Raw genomic sequence first — 5,154 nt, forward strand, 5'->3', positions numbered from 1 at the left:
GAAACACTGTAGGACGACATGCTGTGTTCTAACCTGTGTCCTGATAGCAGACACACGTGTCACAAAGTTCTGTGATACTCGGTGCACTATCGGACAGTCCAGTTGACATGGTCTGTCTTGGACTAATGAAACCTTTGCAATGTGCTGAGGTGCTCTCAGACACCCAGTGGTTCCAACATAAAGGCACTGAGACTCCTGTGAGGCCCAAATTCTCAGAAATTACATGAAATAACCACCTGGCTTCATGCAATCCCTATTAAATGCACTGTACTTATATTACGCCTTTCTACCTCATCAACATACTCAAAGCTCTTTACAACAATCTGTGCCTCATTTACCTCATTCATACAGCTCTATACTAGATCTCTACAAAGATATTCTGGATCTGTAGAGACTAATCAGAGCTTTAGATCACATTAATGCACCGATGGGACACACATCTTGGGCAATGAGGGGTTCAGTGTCTTGCCCAGGGACACTTCAACATGTGACTGCTGGTGGAATCAAACCCCCAACTTTCCCATTGGAGGACGACTGCTCTAACCGCTCAGCCACAGCCTCCCTCTCCTATTAAGTGCTGGTAATCCTGGTTAATGTGTCTACAAAGCATCATCTGTTCCTGATGATCGTCGTCCATCCATCATCTTAACTCACTTTTTTTCCGGTCCGTGGGGGTCACTGGTGCCCAAATACAGCCCTGTGAGAGGGACAGGAGACATCCTGGACAGGTCTCCAGTCCATCACAGGAACACACAGAGACAAACAACCATTCACTCTCACCTAGGGACAATTTAGAGTTACCAGTCAGTCTAACATGCATGTTTTTGGTCTGTGGGAGGAAACTGGAGTACCTGGAGAAAAACCCACGCAGCACAGAGAGAACATGCAAACTCCACCCAGAATGGTCCCCAGCTGGGACTTGATCCGGCAACCTTCTTGCGGAGAGATGAGAGCTCTACCAACTGTGCCACGAATGGTTGTCGTTCACAGTTTGAATGGATGGCCAGATGCTCCAGCAACACTTTTGCTCTACTTGTGATACCTCAAGCCTCTGGTCCACATTCTAGACATGTGAGCTTCTTGCAAATCAAACCATTTACAAATCCATCCCTGGTTTGCATCGGAGCCAAATTAGATCCTAAACAAGCCATTCATTCTGGGTGACTAATTGCATTTTGTTAGTGAGTGTATTTATTTAGACATTTGCACCAGGTATGATAGATGAGTGGGCCCAACCCTGGTCCTTGAGGAACACCATCCTGCATGTTTTAGTCATTTCTCTGCTCCAACACACCTGACTCAGTGATTTAATCACCCCCTCATGTTCTGCAGAAGCCTGAAAATCATCCATTCATTCAAATCAGGTGTGTTAAAGCAGGGAAACAACTAAAATATGCAGGATGGTGTTCCTCAAGGACCAGGGTTGGGAACCACTGAATTATTCAGAGTCAGATTCTGATATCCTTTATTATGTATATTTATATATGAAATTATGTGCACAGGGTCCCAGTTGAATCCAACAATAACATGTAAAAGAAAAACAGTAATAAGATCTAAGATATGAACTAAGAAAAACATCAACTAAAATGTGCTAAGCACTAATAGCATAAAAACATAAACAACTATAAAAACAATACGTTGAACAGCAGCACGAACATGAGTCTGTGTGAGCAGATGAGCACAAATGAACACAGCAACATGAAACGGATCAGCAGCAACATGATCAGATCAGCAGCAACATGAAACAGATCAGCAGCAACATGAAACAGATCAGCAGCAACATGACCAGATCAGCAGCAACATGAAATGGATCAGAAGCAACATGACCAGATCAGCAGCAACATGAACCAGATCAGTAGCAACATGAAACGGATCAGCAGCAACATGTGATTTTTCACAGTGATTATTCTGGTCATGAGTCTAACAGCCTCAGGGTAGAAGCTGTTCCTCAGTCTAGTGGTTCTACACTTAATGCTCCTCAACCTCCTTCCTGAGGGGAGCGGGGCAAAAAGTGTGTGTGCTGGGTGAGTGTGGTCCTTCTTGATGCAGGTGGCCCTCTTCCTGCATCTGGAGGTGTAGATGTCTGTGATGGTGGGGAGACTGACTCCAACATCTTCTGTGCAGCCTTCACCACTCTCTGCAAAGCTTTTCTTTCTGCAGCTGTGCAGCCTCCATGCCACACGTTGATGCTGGAGCACAGGATGCTCTCCACTGCACACCTGGAGAAGGAGGTGAGGACTGAGCTTCCAGACCAGCTCGTCTCAGCCGTCTGAGGAAGTAGAGTCTCTGATGAGCTTTCTTCATCAGGCTGGTGGTGTTGTTGCTCCAACTGAGGTTGTCATTCAGGTGTATACACCCAAGGTAGGGGTGTTTGTTTCTTCTGAAGTCCACGACCATCTCCTTTGTCTTCTTCACACTGATGTGAAGGTTATTCTCTTTGCACCAGCTCTCCAGGTGTTCCACCTCCTGCCTGTAGCTGGACTCATCATTGTTTGTGATGCATCCCACCACCGCTGTATCATCTGCAAACTTTACAATGTGACAGCCTGGATGGGTAGCTGCACAATCATACGTGAACAGAGTAAACAGGAGGGGGCTCAACACACATCCCTGAGGAGAGCCAGTGCTGAGGGTTATGGTGGAGGAGGAGAAGTTGTGGATCCTCACTGACTGTGATTTGTTTGTTAAGAAGTCTAGGACCCAGTTGCAAAATAGTGTTTGTCCATCAGTTTGGGGGATCATGGTGTTGAAGACAGACGTGAAGTCCACAAAGATCATACGGACGTAGGAGTCCTTCTGCTCCAGGTGGGTGAGAGCAGTGTGGACCACAAAGGAGATGGCATCTTCTGTTGATTGGTTCTCGCGGTATGTGTACTGCATATCCCAACCATGTTAGAACTTTTTAAAGGATATTGTTAGGTGCAGCCAAAGGTTAATGCAATATGAAACAAACCAGTTTTTCACTTTCATGTCATGCAGCCTTTGTGTTCAAGGGGTGGGACGTTTGGGTCTCATTGTACGTCAGGCAAGTGAACATTCCTGGGAAACAAAAGAGGAGCGCAAGTAAAATCAGCAGATAGCAAGCCGCACATTCCCCCAGTTACAAACATGGTTTGCTGTGGGCAGCAGAATTGGGAGAAGGACGGGCCCAGAGTTCAGGACCTGCATGAGGTTTCTTCTCCCAGGAGAAGGATGAGGAGTGGAAGCTGTTGCAGGTGTGCCATGATTCCACAGAGAAACTTTGTCTTTAAAACAACACAAATACAAATCAACCTGCTCTTACAAACTGAAATCACTCTTGTCTTGTCTGACAGCACAAAGAGTGAAGACACCTCCACCTGGTTGTGATGTGGGACACAGAAATGGTGGATGAACTCCAACACAAACAAAACATAAAGGAGGTGGTTTAATTCTTGTTGCAGAACCACATGAATTGATATTCTCTGCAGGTTTTATTGGGTTTGAGCGAACAAATGATGCAGTCGAGCCTTATGAGCAGAACATGTGTTGGCAGAAGGAGCTGAAGGAAGGACAAGAACTTTAAACTTGGTGGACGGGGCGTGGACTCTTCATTGCACAATCTCAGGGTGTTGTTGACGAGGTGGGCTGATTCTGTGGTTGAAGATTCAGACATCAGCGATGTGCTACCCTGGAGGAGACAAACGTGCATTTTCTCATGAAGGTTTCAAGTTTTTGAGCAAAAACAATCACAAGTTTTTAAAATATAGTTTAGAGACGTAAAAATCATCATCAGCCTCAAACCTGAAATGATGTTTTACGAAGACTGAGGGAAAAAAATGAGGACAAACTAAAAACCATCCATCATCTTTACCTGCGTCCTCTTCTCCAGGTCGGGGGGTCACTGGTCTCCATGTCCAACATCACTGTGCGAGACACAGGGGACACTGGACATGTCACAAGTCCATCACGGAGACAAATCACCAGTGTTCTGTACAAATACTTTTGAAATGTTGATTTAATTATTTAGTGTTTAGCATATATCTTAGTTTATACCTTAGATCATTGTATTCTGGGTTTTTCTATACTTTATATTTTTGCTACTTTTGGATGTAACTGAGACCTTGAGTACACCAGTTTCATTCCACCTCATGTACCACATGTGATGAAATGACAATAAAGAACCTTGAACTTGACGGATTTAACATTAGTTCATGATAAACACAAATAAATCAACTTGTCGTGCATGACTGGATATAAATGAAACATTTAGTGCAGGGAGGTCTTGTGAGCTGCAAAGTGAAATATTTTTCTTCTACTTTGTCTGATAGCAACAAACTGTGTCTTAAACTAACCTTTTCTTTGTAGCAGCTGCACAAAGTCAGAAAATAAGTTAAATAAACTGTGGAGAAACGTCTTCTTTAAACGGACTTCTCTGTTTTAATGAAAGTCTTGGCAGCAAACTTTAAATAAAGAGTCGCTCCTTTTATGGAAGACATTCTTTGTGCTTTGCTCAGAGATAAACGAGCTCCAGCAGACATGGACAAACTCCGTGACAGAAGCTGTTCTTAAAGTTAAATGTCTCCACTTATCGTCTCAGATTAAAACGCACTTTAACCCTGAAACGTCCAACTGAAGTCAAACTGGGAGGTTTTGTGGGGAGCTGGAACACAAACTGTTAAACTGAGCCTCTGTCTCCTCAAACGGTGGATTCAGACCCAGAATGTTTGAGACGTGAGTTGCTGGTATTTTTAGAACACGGTAACGTCATACTAACAAAGACGAGCCCCAGAGCTCGTTACAGAAGCTTTGGCCTGAACATTTTTACTCTCAGTCTTTTGGAGCATCTCAAAGTTTAGAGGTCTTCTCAGGGGACCACATGACGTTTCCATTCAGTCCTCTTTTATTGACTTCCAACAGACCAAACATGTAAACGTTATTTCCATGTTTGACAACATGTAAACGTTATTTCCATGTTTGACAACATGTAAACGTTATTTCCATGTTTGACAACATGTAAACGTTATTTCCATGTTTGACAACATGTAAACATTATTTCCATGTTTGACAACATGTAAACATTGTTTCCATGTTTGACAACATGTAAACATTATTTCCATGTTTGACAACATGTAAACATTGTTTCCATGTTTTACAACATGTAAACATTGTTTCCATGTTTGACAACATGTAAAC

This window comes from Nematolebias whitei, chromosome 10 (genome assembly GCF_014905685.2).
Source record: "Nematolebias whitei isolate Nwh7 chromosome 10, NemWhi1, whole genome shotgun sequence".
Lineage (NCBI taxonomy): Eukaryota > Metazoa > Chordata > Actinopteri > Cyprinodontiformes > Rivulidae > Nematolebias > Nematolebias whitei.